General features: G+C 34.1%; 1 long non-coding RNA gene across 1 annotated transcript; it reads right to left on the bottom strand.

Moving 5' to 3' along the window:
* Window positions 1-817: 817 nt before the first annotated feature.
* LOC145051598 (uncharacterized) lies at window positions 818-1,299 on the bottom strand. Its single transcript, XR_013683720.1, has 2 exons — window positions 1,177-1,299; window positions 818-1,098 (listed from the first exon to the last, which is right to left on the bottom strand). It is a non-coding gene; the product is annotated as an uncharacterized LOC145051598 (long non-coding RNA).
* Between the last annotated feature and the right edge of the window lie 21,640 nt (window positions 1,300-22,939).

The raw sequence follows: 22,939 nt of genomic DNA, 5'->3' as shown, positions 1-22,939 counted from the left end.
ATATGATCAAAGGGAATACAGTTTCTAGAGCACAAAAAACTGTTACATGTACCAAATGTAACAACAAAGGACACAATGCCAGGACTTGCAAAGGGCAGTTACCAACTGTTGGGAAGAAGGGAAAAAAGAAGAATGAGAAAGGAAAAGAGAAGGATAAAGGAAAAGAGAATGAGAAAGGAAAACAGAAGAAGAAAGGAAAAGAGAAGGATCCATTGTAAACTCTTTTATCATGTGATGCTCTTATTTTGGTTAAGCTATTATGTAATGTGATGTTTGTATTGTGGTTAAACTATTATGTCATGTGATGTTTGTATTTTGATTAAACTGTATTGTGTTTAGTATCACCAAAACAATTGCAGTTGGTACTTAGACATTTGTTTTTGGTTAAACTCTTATGTAATGCTTTTGTTTTAATGTTATCTAATGGATCAATTATTGGTATGTTTTTGGTCATTTCATTTGGCATGTTTTTGGACATTTCATTTGGCATGTGTTTGGTCATTTCATTTAATGTTATATAATGGATCATTTGGCATGTTTTTTGGTCATTTCATTTGGCATGTTTTTTGGTCATTTCATTTGGCATGTTTTTTGGTCATTTCATTTGGCATGTTTTTGGTCATATGTTAAATGAAAAATACCAAAAGATTACAGTTGCATTGCATCTATTAATTGTACCAATAGATACCCTTTCTCTCCCAATTCCAGCAATACAAGATGGTAATAATCCATTGTAATCTTTTATAAGACAACAAAGTGCAACTATTAATTGTACCTAAATATACCATTTCATTAAAATGCAGCAATACAAACATGCTAATATTACCCTTTCATTAGATTATCTTCAACCAAAAACCATTACTGAAATACCTAATACTACAACTTGTAAACAATTATCCCAAAAAACAAAATCCAACTGACAATTAACAACATTTTAAGGTTCCGATTTTGGATTTCAAGTTCTTCATTCTGGATTTCAAGGTCACGATTTTGGATTTGAAGTTCTTCATTATGGATTTCAAGCTCAAGATTTTGGCTTTCAGCCTCATACGTATGCTTTTCTTCATCTACCCACGAAATAAATCCACTTCTTGGTCCCTGAAGTTTTCAATACCCTCGATTAGCACAAACTAGGGTTCATCCTAGAAATTACCAAAAAAATTGATAACTCAATACCTGTAAAGGGCATGCATAAAAAGGCCTACCAGGATTTCTCTTTGTTCCTGAAGTTCGTATGATCCCTACAGCTCCACACTTGCATTTCACCATAATCAATTTTGTGGATCTTCAATCTTCACGAGCAAAATAAATGGAGTAGAAGAGGAGAACTGGAAGCACCGATTGAGAAAAGAAGGAAGGAGAAGTAGTTTTAAGTCCGTTGTAGGGTTGAAAGGACAAAAATGCCCCCAGCGTGCCACTCACGTGAGTAGTTCCTAACCCCAAATAAGACGGAAAGTTAACTGAAGGACTAGGCGGGTAACGAAATAAAGTTATAGGGATTGTCCGAGTTAAAAATTCTTTCCAGGGACGAAGCGTGCAAGTAAGAGCAAACCATAGGGACCAACCGTGTAATTTTCTCTATCTTTTTAATTGAATGAAAAACTAGTTTCAAAAAATCTATGTTTTTATTTTATTTTTTATTTAAAATTAATTAAAAAAAAATGATGTGGAGTGGTATTTTAGTGATAAATATTACATCGGTTTAGTAGTTGAATGTGGTGATAAGATAACACACCATAGTAGTGGTTAGCAATAGGTATACCTTACCTAACAATACGACTATAATTTATGATAGAATCTAGAAATTTGGCATGTTGCCAACGGCTCCATACTCGACGAAAGTGATCTTTGTACCTTTTTGTTTTTCAAATCCGAATACTAGATTTGCAACTAAAACCACATATATTTGATGCATATATGATTACTATGAAAGGTTTTGATTCTAAGGCTAAAGGTTTTGATTCTAAGGCTAAGCAAATATGATACACACACCGAGTCATGACCCCAACAAATGCAATTCAGCAATCTAACTCGGCGTCTACCAAGTTCATTTCTCACTTAATTCCACCCACCAACCAATGACCTGGTGCTTTTTGTGTGTAATTTTTTAGTTCTCAAACTCTACAAATCACCGTTCCTAAAAAAGAAATTTTTTTTAAGCAATGTGACAAATTATATGTGACGCTTAGGTTGACTATAACAAGTATGACACCATTTTCTCTAACATAATGTTAGTTTATATGTCAAATATCAATTGTAACCATGCAACAACGTAACAGCCCATCTAATAGATCTCGTCCATGGTACCATAATACTATATAAACAATTATCAACGAGCCATGTGGTGTTATTAAATTGGTAGTTATTTTGTATTAAAAAAAACCAAGAGAGGTGGTTATTTTAATAAAAGTTAAAAGTCCCAAATTATGTATTTTTGTGATTTTCTCATTGTTTATTGATATAACTTATTAGCTTTATAAAATTACAATCTCTTATAAAAATAGATGTTGAAAATATAATATATGATATTATAATAATAACCAAAATAAATAAAATTGAATAAATATTTATTTTATAAAGAAAATTGTACTTGTACATGAGGGGTTTCTGTGCAGCAGGTGTACCGTGTACATGAGGTGGGTGGTAATGTGGTGCTTCATGTTGGAGTTAGAGCCCCTGAGTTCATGCGCACCTGATCAACTTCCTTTTGCCATGTGCAATTTTACATAATAGTAAAATTAAATCTCTTATAAAAAAACAAACTTTATTATTTTCTCATCTATAAGTTTGTAAAGTTATTTTATAAATTTATAATCCGATCAATAACCCGCTTATAAAAACATGTTTTATATTTATGGGTAAGCCTTAAAGAAACCCAATATATTTACTAAAAAAACAACTATATAATTTTTTATTATATGTTTTTATCCAATTTTATTAAAAAAAACTATATAATTTATTATTTTTTTAGTACCTTGAAACTTTTATAATTTTTTAAAATTATTTCATTTAATGTTCTGAGACCGATAAACTTAGGGAACCAAAAGGCTAGGTAACCCGTTGCGAAGGGTTGTTTTTTTTAATGAAACGACAAAGTAATCTTAAACATCATCTATACCTCCTATTAAGGTTTGAGCTCATATCTTCTCATTTAAGAGAGTCACTGCATACCGTTAGGCCAAAGGTCTTTTGGTCGTTAATGGTTGTTTTACAATTCTTTAGATTAAAATTTTCAGAAAATATACGGATTTTAATGCATGAAAACAAATAGTATAATATTTTTTTTAAGAATTACATAAAAATATTTTGAGCTTTTTTTTTTTTATTTTTTTGAAGTTTGCAAGTATATTTATATAACTAAATCTTTCATTTAAATTTATAATATGATTTTTATAGTTTTATTTCTAAATTATTATTTATTTATTTTATTTTTTTGAAATAAAAATTGATAGAAGACATGTTTTGAATGTATAACGTTTATTATTTTCAATCATTTATAAAGAAAACAATACTTCAAAATTATAATTGCTTAAGTTTTGGGTTATTAGTAACATTACTTCGAATTAATATTTTTTAATTATCAATTAGTTCTTGGACAATCTAATACTGTTGTGTTCTTATTTCATACTTGAATAGTTAATTGTTATAACAGAAACGATAACTTCTGTTAATTGTTTTTTAAGATACCAATGCATATTAGACCAAATTTACCATCAATCACTATGATTTCTCTTATAATAGAAATTTTAGATGATTGAATATTTTATTTGAATGTTCAATAAATGTACAATTCAAGATGAATGGTTGTTCTATCATTTCTACTTTTTATCATAAATTACTAGAAAAAGATATCAATTTAGAGATTCTATATTATTGAAGATATATTCCATCAATATTTTTAAGTGATGGGTGTTAATAAGAAAAAAAATTCAAAATTGTTACAAAAACAACACATTTAAAAAAATAAAAAAATTAAATTTTAAATGTCGATGAAATATTTATTTGGTAGAAAATACAAAAGAGTAATTAATTAAAGATTTTCCCCACGAGGGATTCTGACGTATGACAACCCCTACCACAACCCCAGAAAAAGAAAAAGGTGAAATCTTCAGCAAAAGCATGTTTAAATAAAGCTGAAGTCGAGATCCTTCAAACACCATAATTACAATATATATTTTTAGAAGTTGCTTTGCTTATTTTTCATTTAAAAATTTGTTGTATGTAAAATATGTTTTTATTTGACATATACAACTTTAATATCAACGGTCGTAGTATTTTATGGGTAACTTGTTTAGTTGACTGTAACTTGTAACATTGTTCATACAAATAAACATTTCATTGATGTAAAATGTAATAATTTCCAGCTATATACTATTCTGCACATTTTGTAGGGTTTCCGATCTAATCCGACCCAACCCGTTGATTATCTAATTGGATTGTGATTTTCAATCTATTTAATAAAAGGATCAATTTGTTTAATCGGGTATAGTTGAGATTGAAAATTTTGATCTTTCTACAACCCGTTTAAAAATTTTAAATATATTTTAACTTATATTTATTAAGTACTATTATTCGATTTATTATTATATTTTGATAATTTTTATTTCTCAAAAACTATGGATTAATACTGTTATTGAAAGTCGAGTTGGTGAAAATGAAGTCGAGATACGTATACTTTAGAAATTAAATGTTTATAATGTTTTATGATTGTAAACTTTTGCTTTGTGTTTGTATTATGAACTTAGACTGATTGGTGTGGACATGAGCCACATCCTACAGTCAATGACGTGCGTGGTGGTTCGGTGAATACGATACCTCTGACTCGCCTATGAATACGGTGTGTTGGGTATACTACACGAGTGAAAGTTCCCGCACCTCTTTTTGTGACCATTACCCAATGGGTATTTTTCAAAAAAAGATAATAATTTTTCTCTACTATAAATGCATATTCACACTCCACATCTTCAAACCACAAAATAAATACCAAACATTTATATTCTTTCATATTTACAATTCGAAAATATCTTCATTGTCATCCACTTCCTGAGATACGTTGGTGTTGCGGGAGTAGAAATTTATCGGGAACGTTATGCGAACAACACTCACATTAATTTTATATAATTATATTTCATTTAATTAAAAAAATCAAAAGTATGGTGGGCGTGATATCATTTCCTATTAGTTTGTGGGCTCAAAGGAAAATAATTTTGCGCTGATGTGACTGACCAAAAGTGTGGTTATTTGTCGTACCACACCCACCGATCATATAGACTTACGATTGTAGTGTTTTTAGACATAAATAATTATTAAAGTTTTAAGTTTTATGTTATTCTATTTATTGATTTATTTGATTTCTAAGGGTTTTTAAAAAGTTAAATAAATGGATCAATTCGGGTTCAATCTATTTATTAAAATTTAAACAGGTTGGATTAGAAAACAATAAACAAGTCAATCCGAATTCAACATGTATTGATAAGAATATTTGGTTAGATTGAGAATTTTCAACTTGTTTATTTAAACAACCCAACATTTTCAATTTGCTTACAAATCATTTTGTTTCTTACCCAACACAACTCATCGCCACCTCTAATATTTTGGTCTTAGAATAAATATTATTTTTTTGTTAAAAACTAAGTGTTTCATTAATTTGAAAAAAAATGAAACATTATATACATATACATTTAACCCTTATTAATTTAAATCAAAAACTACAATTGAAAACATTTGTTTTTTTATTCAAATGTACAAAGTACAACTACAAACATATATAAAATAATGAAATATGGACGAATTTTGAAACTTATGTCATGAGTCTCCTAAGCTTTTATTATTATTATTATTATTATTATTATTATTATTATTATTATTATTATTATTATGTGTAAATAAAAAATGAGATAAAGACCAAAAAGATTTACATCCAATGTGTCATAAGCCGATCTGTGGTGGGGTTTGTCATAACTCATACGTACTACTTATTAATTCAGAAAAGAATATGAAGTGTAAATCTTTTACGTTTCTCTTAATATAGTAGAAGTAACTTTATTCGTTAAACGGTTGATCTATATATAACACGAATAAAAAGGAATAAAAAACCGGTTGTATCCCCACCGAAAATCTTGATATTTGAGGTTAATTTGGTGACAAATGTGTCTCTCTGCAAGTGCAAGTGAACATGTGATGTACATTTGTCTTGTTCTGCCTTCGTGATGAAGTAATTCTTCTTTTTTCTTTTTTCCCCAAGTGAAATATATAACTAATTAGTCGGTATTTGATCTAGTCTTTGAAATGGTACATCTTAATATAAAATAACCCTCCAATGTAAGTAATTATTAAACATAATAAATTTTGAGATGCATAAATTCTTTCAAAAAACTAAAGTCCATTACAATGTTTAAAAAAAATCGATGAAGTTTGATTATGGTGTTTTCAATCCATTAACTTTTTAAAAGTTATATAAAATATAACAGTTTGAACGTGATTATTACAAATATAAATTTTAATCAAGGCCGGTGTTGAGGAGGTGTAGGTTATACATTGCATATGGTTTGTGACTTTGTGTCCTGAAGGGTCTGTTTTTTTTTTTTTTTTTTTTTTTTTTTTTTTTTTTTTTTTTTTTTTTTTTTGAGTAATTACTGAAATCGTCCCTATGGTTTGGTCAAAATTGTACGTTTGGTCCCTAACTTTTTTTTTCCACTTGGATCGTCCCTGTGGTTTGATTTTGTTGCGTTTTTCGTCCCTTACATACATAAAGGTAGGGACCAAATATGTAATTTTGACCAAACTATAGGGACGAAAAATACAACAAAACAAACCATAGGGATGATCCGAGTGCAAAAAAAAAAAAAGTTAGGAACATACAATTTTTTTTATTGTACTAGAAACATAGGAATCAACAATATCAACAATATCAACAATATGAATTGACCCGTTGGAACTTCGTCTCTAGAAGCCAACAACATTAGAATTAGCGATGGGCTTAGGGAGGAAAATAAATTAACGTCGTATTAGCTTCTCACAAATCACTTTGGAATGATGTTACTTCTGTTGCTGTTTATTCAAATGAACAATTTTTCTCTTTTTAATCCTAGTCGCAAATATAATTAACAACGGTCCATTAGGTGTCCGATCTTGTCATAATGTTAATGCTATTTGCTTTTATATTAAAAATACAATTTTTAATTTTCGGAGATGATCTTCAAATCAACGGATTGATGTTAATTTTAATGGGTTTTTTAAGGCAAAATTAACGTAAAATTTTTATATATCTTTTGATGAATGAAAATCTACCATTTTAGTTCTATCTTCTATTTTTTATATATCTTTTGATAATGTCTTCTAAACTGATAGGATATTGGTTGGCTTGTCCGAAGGTCATTTATCATGGGCTTGAGGCTCACAGTAGTAATATGTGAATTTCAGTTTCACTATATGTTGAAATATCCATATACTATCTCGGAAAAATCATATTATGTATTTATCAATGCTTACTAATATTAATTAATGATAGCCACTGGATTGTATCCAAATTTGTGTGCTTGGTGAGGTGAATTAAGTTAGGTTAAAGATGTGGAAGTCGGAAAGTTTCGATTTAAAGCGGATATCGGTAGTTGAGAGGGAGTTAAAGGGGACCAATTTTATTATTTTATTGTTTTTTTTAAGAGCCTTATAAAAAAACTAGCAAAAGCTAGAAATCAAAAACCAATTACAAAAGTCATAAAAAGGGTTTTGCAACCATTATGTCCAAGATATGTTGCTTTTGCTATTTCTACTAGATAACCAATTAAAAGAATGAATAACAATGTTTTCAAAAATATGATTTTTCCGCATGTTGTACGTCGTGAACACCTCATTGTTCCTGTAAGCCCAAATAACTCAGATCGTAGTGATGATAATAACATCAAACTTTCTTCTTTTTGACGGATTAGAAGGAATGGCATCCACCCATTCCAATATCTCTGGAACATTTGCAAACAAAGGAAAAGGGAGATCAAGCCACTTAAACATTTTATTCCAAATTTCCTTTGCCACATCACAACTAACAAACACATGACTACATACTTCAATCTAAATATAGCATAAACGACAAAGCACTAAACAAAGCACTGAACTCATGTCTACACCTTGTAAGTCAAATTCTAATGAGTGGGAAGTCTATCAAGAATAGTTCTCGAGAGATGAATATTAACATTGATAGACACTAGCCTGCACCATCTCGTCTGAATCATGCTTTCCTGCAATAAAATGGAATCAATATATTTTTTAGTGTTATTAATAGTAAAGTCATCATCTGGATCAACACCCCACTCCCAACTATCTGCCAGATCGACGCACGTAACATGAATTGTCAGATATTAGAATCAGATATTAAAATCACTAGGACCAATGTTATCTCTCATCATATTAGAATCAAATATTTGAGATAGCCACAAGAGTTGTCAATTATGTTTAGTCGAACCCTAATCATTTGTGCTAATCTTTAAAATTTTGAAGCATATAAGTTTCTCATTCTTATTTTGTAATTGATTCCACTTCTTGTGTTAGTGTTTTGTTTGGAGTAAAAGACTAGTTGAAGTGTGATTTTGTTTACAAACTATTTTCCTAGAACTTGGAGTTCCGAATCTCTTATGGTTTGAATCTAAAGACATTTTGTGAATATAAACATGATACTAGAGCTTTGATGAAGATGAAGATGTTGTTTGTCGTGATTTTATGTTTAACAAAAGTTTACGATTCAATCTTTTTTGTTTATGTTAAAATTAGGGTCCCGATTAGTGTTGATCTTTAAAATCTTCCTTTAAGATATGAAAATTTGTTTATGATTTCTCTAAAAGAGTTTGTGTTAAACTAACACTACAACATTAACACTATGTGGCGACAACATTTTCTGAACCTGTACCGACGATATATTGTCAGGATAGAGTATACCGATGACTAGTCACCGGCAGAGGCATGTCAGGATAGGTCAAAAAAGTCATCAGCATAGGTGTCGTCGGGATAGGTACCCCTTCTACCGATTACAAGTCGTCCCTACAGGTTTCGTCAGGAATGATTTTCGAAAAAATAAAGTTTTATTAATTATCTATGGCGACGAATTGTTGTCGGGATAGGTTCCACCTATAGCAACGACATGTTGACAGTATAAATAACACCTATAGAAAATGACATGTTGTCGCCACATGTATTTCACAATAGTCCATCAAATACCTATAACGATGATAAGTCGTCCGTATAGCCATTTAGTGATTTTTTTAGTTTTTACAGCTTGTGTACATTTACCAATCCTGCATGTATAACAAATCTAAACATTTTACAACATATATCAAATGAGATACAATAACAAGCTACCAAATGAGATACAATAACAAGCTACCATTATTCAAATTCAAAACATCAAATTCAAAATTAATATTACATAACAAATTAGATACAATAAGTAGCTAACATCATTCAAAGTAACACAAAACATGTTCAAAATAACACAAAATTAATATTTTTCTTCTTCTTTCATCCTCTCAGGTGACATTTTCTTGAGAGGTATTTCCTTGTGTGTTGGAATTTCATAGAAATCTTGGAAATGATGGTGGTTTGAAATTAGGAATACATGCCGCCAATGATGCAATTTATATTGTTTCAAGTATTCTTGCATTTGTTGTGCGTTAACCTGGGATTGGGATTTGGATTGAGATTGAAAGATATAGAAGTGGAAGCATGTTCATTTGGAATTAGACCAAAGTTGGTGGTTGGTATCCTACCCACTCCGCGAGCATGCTCGCATCTCGTCCCGAAGGCACGTGCGACATTGTTCCTCATATACCTCCCCGCCTTCCCCGACCTCGCTTCACATTTTCTCATATTCTTCTTGAATCTTCTCCTAAAATAAAGAAAACAATAAATATACGAAAGTTAAAACAAACAATTAAATTTAAACATTAAAATAATAGTAATATACCTTAAACAAAAAACTATAATTAATAATATCAACATACTTAAACAATGTATTAATTTCGTTTATCACTTAATCAATCTTCTTATGCTCGACTTGTACACCAACCCGCGCCTTCTTTGTTGTACATTTGTCTCCAACCCTCAATATGTTTCGGCTTCAGTCCTAGTTTTTTCTATAACAAGTCAAAAACAATAAATATATTTATACAAGTGTTAATAAATATTATAAGCAATCAGTATATATAATAACTATAACATACCGTCAATCATAAATCGTCACTAGAACAATATACATGTACAACATCATCATCATCGTTGTCATAGTTTTCATTATTTATTTCTTCATTTGAAGAGTACGCTTCACCACCATCATCATCATCGTTAATGAAATCGTTATCGTTTATTGTAGGAGCAACATGCCTCCTAGTAACCATACTTTATGCACCAACATTACCTAAAGTCGTCTACATTGGCAAGGTGCCTAAACCGACAACCAAGGTAAAATTGATCGAGTGTTGTACATGAAATCTATCTCATTAACAACACCGATACTTGGATGATCCCAAAGCTTTTGATGATGAACCTATTCCACAACTCTATTGTTATTTTTTTTAGTATGATCTTGGAGATAAAACACTTGTTTATCTTGTGTAGCTAAGATGTATTGTTGATCATCATACCATGTTTTACCAACATACCATTCATGATTGGTATCAATAACAAAAATATTATTTATAGTCCTTAATTGTCCATTACATAATGACACATTGAACCATTTACCACAAAAAAGTACAACTGAGTACCATATAAATAATGCAACTTTATGATCTCCTCTAATTGACCATAAAATACACGAAAGAGTACAACTGATTACCGCATAAATAATGCAACTCTATGATCTCCTCTAATTAACCATAAAATGGTGTATTGTTTTCTCCTAATGTAACAAAACCACTATTTTGAGTAGTGCGTCAGAGAGCATGGCTACCCATGACAAATTGAACACCTTTTACAATGCACATAGTGTAAGAATATGCATTCAATGGACCGTATACCAACACCTTTAATTCATCAGTACAGTCCAAAGACATATCTTTTTGGAGATAATAAATCTTTAAGGAACTATAAGATTGTACATTTAAGTAGTAAATTAGTTTTACATTATAAATGTATAATATATTTATCTTTCCTTTGAACCGTGAAGGAAATTCCATTTTGAAATCACTTTTAAACGATTTAGATTTGAATTCACTGGACGTGGGACAAAACAACTATAATAGTTCAAATATATTATAAGACTATCGAAAATGTAGTTAATATATTAGAAACTTATGATATGTATCCTCTCTTCTCATCCTCATCACAGATAGTTCAAACCAATGCAATGATTTTTTGGCCTCTTTATAAAGTTCGGCTATTTTCTTAGCCGACATTGTTCGACATTGTGATGAGAGCACATAAAATTGCCTTTTTGGAAGGAAAGGATCATCATTTCTATCACCATGGTTGAATTTAGTTTTCATACTCTCAAGATACATAGAGCAGAATGAGGGATCTTCATCTGCAACATAACCCTCTGCTATTGAACCTTCTAGATTGACATTGTTTTAGACATAATTTTTAAGTTTTTTCATATATATTTCAAATAAATACATTCAACTCATGTGTATAGGCCCTCCAAGAATGGATTCTTCAGGTACATGAAGAACAAGATGAATCATTATGTTGAAAAATGTTGGAGGATATATCAACTCATGATTGCATAAGATCTTCACCAATTTCGCTTTGGAATTTCTCATGTCGTTAACATCAAATCACAGTGCACAATTTTTTTAAAGAATGTTCATAGGTCAATGATTGTTGTTGAAACATTTGGTGGGAGACCTGCTCGAACCCCTATAGGTAGCAATCACTGCATGAGGATGTGATGATCATGAGACTTCAGCCCATCCAAATTTGATTCAATATCATTAACGTTGTTAATAAAGTTTGATCCAAACCCATCATGTAGTCTCACTCCGTTAATGAATTGATAGAAACGTTGTCGATCAATTGGTTTGAAAGAGTAAGAGGCATGTGGGTGTATTTCTTTGCTGTTTTTGTTGTTTTTGTTGTTGTTGTTGTTGTTGTTGTTGTCTTTCTTCTTCTTCTTCTTCTAGAGTTTCTCTTTTGGCCATTGATTTGGTCAAATGCCCATATTTTCAAGTCAATTCTTGCATCTTTTATGTCTTTGCTTTTATCGTTCATCAATGTAGTATTCAACACACTCTCATTCACATTTTTCGAAACATGAATACCATCTAAATTGTGTTTTAGGTCGAGGGAAGACCAATACTCAAGCTCAAAGAAAATAATCCGTTTTGTCAAATTCAACTCTCTATATTTTTCTTTCATCTTTTCACATTCTTTTTTCACCGCCGTGATTATGATGTTTCCCTAAATATGATAATAGAGACAAGCTACTTTCTTTAATATAGTTGCATTATTGAATCGTCTAGGACATGATCTTGTCTCAGGTTGACCATCAAACAATATACTCTTCCTCCAACTATGGTTCATATCCAAGAATCATCTGTGACCAACATAATACATCTTATTGTTCACATAAATGGAAGATGTGTCTTTGTTACAAGTAGGGCATGCTAAATAACATTGACCGCTCCATCCAGAAAAAAATACCACGTGTTGGGAAATCATTGATAGTCCATAACAACATCGCAAACATATTTAAAACAATGCTGGTTAATGCATCTTCCATTTGTAATCCTTCGGCCCACAACATTTTCAACTCATCCACCAAAGGGCTCAAGTAAACATCAATGTCCTTTACGGGTGATTTAGGGCTAGGAATCAGCAAAGTTAGCATGAAAGATGTGTTGGGTTTTAAGCACTATAACACTCCTATGGTGCATGTGCAACCCTAGATGCTTTGGATCTATATTTTCTCTAATTATACATGCAATTTCAATTTTCCAAATCATACATCCTAACTAGCATACAATAGAGGATATACAATATAAAACTCATAGTTAGATGAATACCTCTTGATGTAATTGTAGTTCTTGGCCTTAGAAAGCTTTAGTAGCTCAAGTGTGATGCCTCAAATGGTTTACAAACACCATAAACAAAGGAGAACTTGAGAGAGAGGTTTAGCACCACCAAAATCAGCTAGGGTTCTCTTAGAACACTTAGAATGCTTAGGGTAACCGATTTTGTCTAAGGGATAACTCATATATAGTGTAGGATTCCAAGAGTCATGGGTAAACCCTAATCCATACACTTAGGTTATGATCCATATCTCATGTGGTCTAACTTTTCATGGATACTTACATAAAACTTAGCCCAACATGGATCAATAGCCCAAACACTATATATATCACTGATTTACATAATCAGTCCCCGTTAATTTAATTAGTCTCTTTTGATCACTAAATTAATTCCAAATTAATTCTTGATCAATACTAATTAAATATTATGATTTCATATTAATATATTATACTTGTAATATATTAATAAATCATAAATAACCTCTTTCTCAAATATCCATCCTATGAGATTGTTCTAGTGAAGGCAACCCAAATAGACCATGCTACTCTCAGGTCAAGCACATACCAATTATAGTTATGGGCCTAGACACCTAATCCAACAAGAAGACTCTTTCATACATAGCCATGGTGGTGTATTGTCGGTAGTCAATATAATTGGCCAAATACTATAAGTATTATTAAAGTTGTCGAACGGATTAAAGCCATCAACAACTAAACCTAGAAAAACATTTTTAGATTCTTTGGATAGTTAACTTTGTATATCTGTTATCAAATTCTTGCCTTGATTTCCGATCAACCAGATGACACATTATACCATTCATTGCGCATCCAATATTATGTCAACTCGTATCTTTAGCGGTGAATCTAGAACTATACATTTGTTGAAGCATTGGATTCAGAGGAAAGTACCACACCACTTTTTGTGGCGCTCTCTTCCTTTTTGTGGTTGTGTCCACCAATCTACTCTCGTTACAAATCATGAAATTCTACATGGAATCATTCTCCGTCCAAAACACAGCACAATCATATTTGCAAGCATGGATGGATTGATATCCCAACCCTATCTTTCTCAACATCTTCTTAACTTCATAGTGTGAGGTTGGAATCCTGCTCTTTAGGAAAGCAACTTTTAGTAACTCTACAAGTTTGTCAAAAGAACTAATTGTCCGTTTATGGATCACTTTAATATGCAACAACTTTGTCAGAAATTTCAGGGAAGTCATCTCACAATCAGGGTATAACGCGTCCCTCCTCATCTATATTTTATTTATTTGTATTTTGTTCCGCCATAACTATTGGGTTTTATAGGTTAGGAAAATCATCTAGAATGCGGAAAAATAACACTTAACAATTAAGGGTACATGAACCTATTAATGATACATGTATTCGCATTTAGGCAACATACTATGAACTACAAACCCTATAAGAACTCAACTATAAACAAAATTACTAGATTAGGGTTACATACCTTTTGAATTGTTATTGTAAATAATTCCTTTTGAATCCTTCCTTTGCAAATCTTTAGAAAGCTAGCACCAAAATGTTGATGCCTTTAATGGGTCACACCCAAAGATATAAACTAGAACACAAGAGAGGAGAGAGGAGAGGGATGCAATTTTTCGGCTAGGGTACTCTTATAAGAAATGGAAAAAAAATTGCTAGCCAGTGACCCCTTTATATAGCTGTTAGGAAAACCCATAAACCATAGATTTGAACATAAAATAATATTATTTCAAATCCTGATAATTATCTACCTTCCTATTATTAAATGGAGCATTCTAGATTGCCTTGAATGGCACTCTAAAACCGTCCCCATCAAGAGGTTTCTAGAACTTCTCATTTGCTTAATTATTATGCAATTACCAAGTATCAGTTACACTTCTAATTAATTCCAATCGATCCCAAATTAATTCTGATAAATTATTAATTAATTTAATCTACTTCTAATTAATTTATTAATCATATAATAAACTAATAAGTTATTTCTTCTCTTTACAAATGTTATTCTAATCAGTTTCTAGTCACAAGGGCAACCCCAAAAGGACTTTGCTTCTAACTACAAGTTTCTACCAATTTAGTTACGAGTTTAGACACCTTAATCCAGCAGTTTCCAACTTGGATAAGTCTTTAACTACAATTGCAAATATAATCCCGAACCAGACAACAAAGAGTGCTTTCTAAAGCCACTGCTGAACTCTTATTCAAATCAAACATTGGCCCTAAGATAAGTGATCACCTACTCCTTCATTCTTCAATATATCATATAGAAACGAGACATGAATTATAATCAATATCATTGTCCATGATTCTATTTCCTGATTTCCAACTTATGATGATGCCATCAGACTACCCATTGAACACATCAATTTAGTCTTGGCTGGGCCGAACACTATAAAGTCAACATCAAATCATCAAGGGGCCCAAAGATATCACTTTTCCTATTAGGGCATAAGGAACGGATTACTTTGACTATATATTCATACACTTTAGTTACCAAATCATGCATGGAATTACTCTTTGAACATCCAGTTACGAGATGCATTTGGTTAAACCAATGCACAACTAATTCGCAAACAACGAACTATATATCTCCACTTTAAGAATAGTAGATATTATCGTCTTAGAATTACTTGTGATAAAATCCATGAAGTAATCTCTAAGCGTGGGTTTATCCGGTACTAAAAATCTCCATTTTCCAAGTACTCATGAATATTGTAGCAATCCCCATGCAATTGCTAATCTCCATAGACAATCTTCAATCAATTACGATAGTCTTGATTCACTACTTACTTCCAAAAGTATGAACAACTACGAAATTTGAATAATACCAAAATTATTCAGGATGTAAAACATGCAAAATGAAACCAATAATAAATAATTGAAGAAGGCAGTATAAATAATCATAAATAAATCTTCATTATTTAATCACCAAAAACAATTACATTTTATTTTGTTTAAAAGTTTAAAAGTTTCAACTTATTAACTAACTACTAAAATTGATTGCTTCTCTCAAACCAATGTTCCTAGCATGCTAGATGTGCTTAGCCTTGCTCAGAGCCTTTTTGAAAAGATCTACATGATTATCTTTTGATGAAACATGTTTCACTAGGAGATGCCCATCTTCAACTTTATGTATGATGTGATGATATTTCCTATCAATGTGCTTGGACCTTCCATGATCTTTTGGTTCTTTGGTTAAAGCAACCACACCTTCATTGTCACAAAGAGTTCCATTGGTTCCTCAATATTCAGAATGACTCCAAGATCCCTGATGATATTGCTTCCTTTGACGCTTCACTCGCTGCTATGTACTCTAATTCACAATTACAATAAGCCACTATTTTATGCTTGGAGCTCTTCCATGTCACTGCTCCACCATTCAATAGGAACACCCAACCAGATTGTGAACAAAAGTTATCTCTATTTGTTTGAAAGTTGGCGTCACTATAACCCTCCGCTCTCAATGTATTGTTGCTACCAAGAAATAAGAAGATCTTTTTGGTTCGTTGCAAATGGTTTAGAATATTCTTTACTGCAGTCCAATGGGTTCTGCCAGGATTATCTTGAAATCGACTAACCATGCTGAAAGAATAAGACACATCAGGACGACTACATGTCATAGCATACATGATTGATCCTATAGCAGATACATATGGGACTTGACTCATGTCATCTATTTCTTCGGCAATACTGGGAAATTGAGTCTTACTCAATTTAACAGTATGATGAATGTGTAAATCCCTTTTTCTTGGAAATTTCCATACCGAAACTATTCAAGAGAAGATTTCACTTCTTTCAAGGTTGGCCCATTGTTTCCTATAAGTAGTATGTCATTCACATAAAATACTAGGAATGTGACTACACTCCAACTAGCTTTGATATATACACATGAATCATATTTACTTCTAGAAAATACAAACTCTTTGACTTTCTCATGGAAACAAAGATTCCAACTGCAAGATGCTTGCTTTAATCCATAAATATATTTCTCAAGCACACTCTATTAGGAAATTTGTGTAACACCCAGTTCCTGGTAAACATTAATTTTGAGTTATCAGTTAATTTGAAGGATATGACTTTATTCACGACATGAGCACAATTGTATCACGACATGACGATGCTCGGTAAGAAACGTGCATCTCATTGGCTATGGTGATGTGACACATATGTTGGTCACGATGTGACAATCTTTGCATGAAAAACCCTTATTTTGAGATAGGGCCCTATTTAAAGGAAGTGAGGGCTAGGGTTTGCACACCCTGAGCCTCCATCACCTCTTTTCTTTCCTCAAGAAATCCTAATCCTCCATATTTGATCTTTGAGTCCTTTTTGGTGATTTGAAGCCTTTAAGAAGACGAGAAGGCATTTTGGTGCATCATCTCAGCTAGCAAACAACTCACTCATCATCTTGAGCTATATTAGGACCCTTATAAGTCCTCAAGTTCCTACCTTTTAGGTTCAAGCATGTTATATCTAGGGTTATGTTCACTTTTCTCACCTTTTGAGGGAGTTTGAGTGTCAAAAACTCATAAAGTTGGCAACTTTATGAGTTCTTGTGACTCCCTTGTATCCCTTTGTCGCAAATCTAGAATAGTAGTGAGTTTTAGGTTTCGTTCATGGGATTTGATCTCTTTTCCTTTAATTTTGACCTAGTTGGTGCTTGAGACATGTATTGGAAATGCATGTCTAACAAGCTATGATTTTTATGGTATTTTGAGATGGAAAAAACCTTCTGGAAAGTTTTGTTGCTTGTCTTGAAGGATTAAGAGCTTAAGGAATTAATTTTTTCAGAGCGTTCTCCATTACATGAAGGGTCGGGCATCACGACATGGAGATGGCCTGTTTCACGACCGTTTTGTCTTCATTCTAGCACAACGTAACCAACGGGTGGTCACGATGTGGTAACTGGTTGTATGACTCTTGAGAGTGGACTTTTACTTTGACCATTGAAATTTCGACCAAGTTTGACTCTAGGTCAAATTTAGGGGTTTGAGCTATAGTTTAAGATGTAGTCCTTGTTATTGTATAGGTGTAGTAGTGCCGTTTATTGGATCTTTGATTAGTGTTGTTATCTTTTTGTCATGGTTTTTGGGATGTTACAATTTGGCATTAGAGCCTTGGTTTGAGAGAATTGGATGAAAACTTGTGTGATTCCAGACTCAAACTATGGATCTTCAAAATATTTTTCATAATTAAATTTTAAAATGATCAACAGACAGGATGCGATGTGTACAATTAGTCGAAGCCTAAGAAAAGTTATTCCCCAATATACCCACACTTGTTTTATTAGAATTGATCATATGTTAGAAATTCATGCTTGTTTATAGGCTAAGGATCTTCAAGAATTGCATGATAGAACTGCCTGATTTATGATGCCTGATAGCCTAGGGGATTTCTTGATATGCTATATGAAACTAAGATTATTATTGTGGTTGCTTAGTGTGTGCATCATAGTTGTACATAACATAAGATTTTATAGCCTAAGAATGTTTGATTTAGCCTTATTTCATGTTCATTTTCTGGTTGTAGGATTAGAGTAGAATAAATCATTCGATTGTCTATCAAATCCAGTGTTATCTATGATTAGCATGCACAAAGCAGCTACATGGTCAGTGGAAGTTTCATGAGTGGTTGTGGCTGTGAGAAATAGGTGTAACATATGGTTAACTACTCTTGATAGAGTGGGTATAGGATATATTCATATCCTAGTTGCTTGGGCCTTGTGGTCAAGAAATTCATGACAAACCTTGAAGACAAATACGGGTAGGTGTAAAAGGTAGTATGGACCTATATTACTAAAAGCATAGGACCCGTATGTGTATCGAGGAAGTCACAAATTCCAAGGATTTAGTGGTTGAGTAGTGATGTGATGGATTATTATGTGATTTACTGATGTGTTCCAGTTTATTTTCATAATGGAGATCACTGGAGGTTGAAGATTAGGAGATGACGGCCTGGAGAGGCCAGGATTGATTGACAAGGAGATACGTGAGATGATCACCACCTACGTGTCCATGACAGTAAGGGAGGCGATCCCATAAATGTTTGGGTATGTTAAGATAGCCATGATCGAGCTATTTGCTAAGCGTTATGTAACTATTTATGAGGATTTTGTTGTCGTAGCCACTATAGTCGTTGTTTTTGCATAGGGGAGATAGATCATGCAAAATCGGGAATTCAGCAACACAAAGCCCTCAGAGTTTGATGGGGTCAAGGATCCAATTGTTTCCATGTGGTGGACATATGATATGGAGGGTTGTTTTTTCGCATGCTTGTGTTCAGAGGACCAGAAGGTCAAGTTCACCTTGAACCTTCTACGATTGGGGGTGAAGGATTGGTTGCAGCTGGTGACCAGTGCTTATTCTCCTGCAAAGAAGGCTGTAATAACTTAGGAGCAGTACACGAAGATGTTCCGCACTAACTATGTTCTATTGGTTGAGAGGGAGAGGTTAGCCCAGGAGTACCTATCGCTGAAGCAAACAACAAATTCGGTTACGAAGATCACCAAGGTGTTTACTAAGAGAGACCTTTTCTACCCCGAGTATGCTGCTTCGGAGCACGTTCAGATGTCCCGCTACTTAATCATGCTCAAGAAGAAGATCCATGAGTTTGTGTTGACACAATAATAGCATTCCCACTTTGAGATGCAGTCTTTAACTCGGAAAAAGGAGATTGAGATTGAGACTCATGCGCGAGAGAAGAGGAAAACCCTAGTTTAGACTTAGCTAGCAGCGAATAAGTTCAAGCCTACTGATGCTCGATCCGTAGGCCAGATGGGCTGCACTTGTGGCAAGTATGGTAAGATAGATGAGGGATCATGACGCTTAGTAACAAGGTGTTGCATTTGTGGTAGGGAGGGTCATTATGTGAGGGATTGTTGGTAGCAGGCTCTTCCACCTAACACCAGGATTTATTACCACTATGATTAGGTTGACCTTGTGAAGGCCAATTTTCTCTTGCTCGCTGCTAGACTAGTGCAAGAATTGGCTTCTACCACCCTTTAAATCATGGATGGCCGTTAGGGGAGGGTCAAGACCCCGAGGGTCAGGGATTGCATGTTTCAACTTACTATAGAGGGGGTTAGGGCGTTCTTTGACGTCGTTACTGTTATGTATTCATTTGTTATTCTGACAAGTTAATTTCTATATTCTTATGTTTATATTCCTAATAGGTACCTTCTTAGTGAATTCTTTTTCTGCTATTGTGTTTTTTAACTCCGGTACGAGTCAGTATTTTGTATCCCGGTCTTTCAGTATTGATTTCGATATGAACATTGGGGAGTTGGAGTGTTCGATGTAAGTTTCCATCGCTAACAAATACAAGGTTTCTACTTTAAGCATGTTTTGTGATTGTACTTCGAAGATATTTGGGGTGCCCTATGCGATTGACTTGATCCCTATCCCTATGGGAGATGTATGTGTGATTGTGGAGATGCACTGGTTGAGAAGGTTTAGAGTCATGATTGATTCTGAGAGGCTACTAGTGGTGTTTTGAATCCCAAGTGGGGGAGAGCCAACCATTTATGGTGAGGGCATCAGGGTTGGTTCAACTTTTTGTCTGGCTGGCAAGGCCAGGAAGTATCTCCAACATGGATGTTTGGTTTATCTTGCATATGTGGTCGATACTTGAGTTGTGGGGAAGAATTTGGTTGCGGATGTGCCACTGGTTAAAGAGTTTCTAGAAGTTTTTTTGGATGAATTACCCAGTGTGCCTCCCGCGAGGAAGGTAGAGTTTAGGATCAATTTGATCCCTATTTTGGCCCCGATTGCTAAGGCTTCATATCACCTTGCACTACCTAAGATACAAGGGGTTGTCCTCCCAACTCTAGGAGCTGTTGGGCAAGCAGTTTATCAGATCGATCAGTTCCACCTGGGGAGAACCGATTATGTTTGTGAAGAAGAAGAATGGGTCTCACCATATATGCATAGATTATCAAGATTTAAACAAGTTGAAGTTGAAGAATCTTAACCCACTTCCTAATATTGACGATGTCTTAGATCAGTCAAAGGGTGCATCTTGGTTCTCCAAGATTGATCCGAGGTCGGGATACCATCAGATGACGGTCGGAGAGGAGGATGCGGAGAAGACAGTGTTCCAGACTCGCTATGGTCATTGTGAGTTCTTGGTGATGTCGTTTGGGCTCACCAATGCACCTGCAACATTTATGGATTTGATGAATCGGGTATGGATACTGATGCTCGACCAGTCGATTATTGTTTTCATTGATGATATTATTGTCTATTCAAAGACTATGGAGCAGCATGAGGAGCACCTACAAGAGCTACTTGGAGTTTTAATGAAGGAGATAATATATGTCAAGTTTTCCAAGTGTGATTTTTGGTTACGAGAGGTCCATTTCTTGGGACATCTCATCAATCAGAATTGGATTATGGTCGATCTTGCCAAGATTGCTGCAGTTATCTAGTGGGAGGTCCCGAAGTCCCCGTCTGAGTTTAAGAATTTCTTGGGGTTGGCAGGCTACTACCGGTGGTTCATCACAAACTTATCCATGATTTTTGTCCCTCTGACTCGCTTGACGAAGAACGGTGTGGATTTCTGCAAGGGGAATGAGCAATAGGTTGCATTTGAGACTCTGAGGCAGACGTTATGTGTGGCCCTGGCATTGACCCTTCTAGAGGGAATTGAGGATTTCGTAGCACTTTGTGATGCTTCGATGACGGGAATAGGGGCAGTTCTCATGTATTGGGGTAGGGTCATTTCATATGCTTCTAGACAGTTGAAGCCTCATGAGGTTAGGTATTTGACTCATGATTTGGAGCTGGGGTCTATGGTGTTTTCCTTCAAGATTTGGCGACACTATCTTTATGGGCTCCTTTGTACCATCTACACGGATCACAAGAGCCTGAGATATCTTATGGACCAGCTGAATCTGAACATGAGGCAGCGCAGGTGGCTTGACGTGGTCAAGGATTTTGATTGTGAGATTCCTTATCATCCAAAGAAGACTACCGTGGTCACCGATGCTTTGAGCCGCAAGGCAGCTAGTTCTCATATTCGAGGATTATGTTTGAAGTTGACCATCGTTTCACCGTTGTTCGATTTGATTAGGGAAACTCAAGCCAAGGGCATCAGGAGGGAGAATTGGAAGAATGACAATATTAGGGGTCAGATCGGTAGATTTGTTACTAATAGTCAGGGGCTTATGACCTAGTGTGGGCGGTTTTGGGTCCCAAGTTTTGGTGGGTTTCAACAGATATTATTAGAGGAGGCGCACAAGTCCAGGTTCTCGATACATCTTGGAGCCACGAAAATGTATCGGGACCTGAGACTTAGCTATCGGTGGCCATGCATGAAGCGTGAGATAGCTTGGTATGTGGAGAGATTCTTGACCTACCGGATGGTCAAGGAAGAGTACAAGACCACGAAAAGTGGCACCCCTTGGAGGTTACCATATGGAAATGGGAGCAAATTTCCATGGATTTCATCACCAATTTTCCAAGAACGGCTAAGGGATTTGATACCATATGGTTTATTGTCAACCACCTGACCAAGAGTGCCCTTTTTTCCATTCAGGAGAGTTCTTCGGCTGAGAAATTAGCCGATGTGTATGTGCACAAGATCGTTGCTCATAATATTGTACAAGTTTCTATCGTATCCAACCATGATGCATAATTCATTTCTCGGTTTTTGCAGTAGTTTCATGAGGATTCGAGTATGAGATTGCACTCCAACACTAATTATCACCCTCGGACTGATGGTCAGAGTAAGCGAACCATTCATATGCTCAAGGATATGTTAAGGGATTGTATCATTGATTTTGGTGGGAGTTGGGACTCCTGCCTCCGCCTAGCTGACTTTTGTTACAACTACAACTATCATTCCAAAATTGGTGCACCTCCGTATGTTGTTAAATATAGAAGGAAATGTCGTACTCCATTTTGGGTACAGGTTGGCCATAGGGTCATGTGGAGGATTAAGGTGGT

The sequence above is a fragment of the Lactuca serriola genome, chromosome 5 (genome assembly GCF_051521515.1).
Source record: "Lactuca serriola cultivar US96UC23 chromosome 5, Lser_US96UC23_V15, whole genome shotgun sequence".
Lineage (NCBI taxonomy): Eukaryota > Viridiplantae > Streptophyta > Magnoliopsida > Asterales > Asteraceae > Lactuca > Lactuca serriola.
The sequence above is the reverse complement of the archived record's forward strand: the minus strand, read 5'-3'. Positions and strand labels throughout refer to the sequence as shown.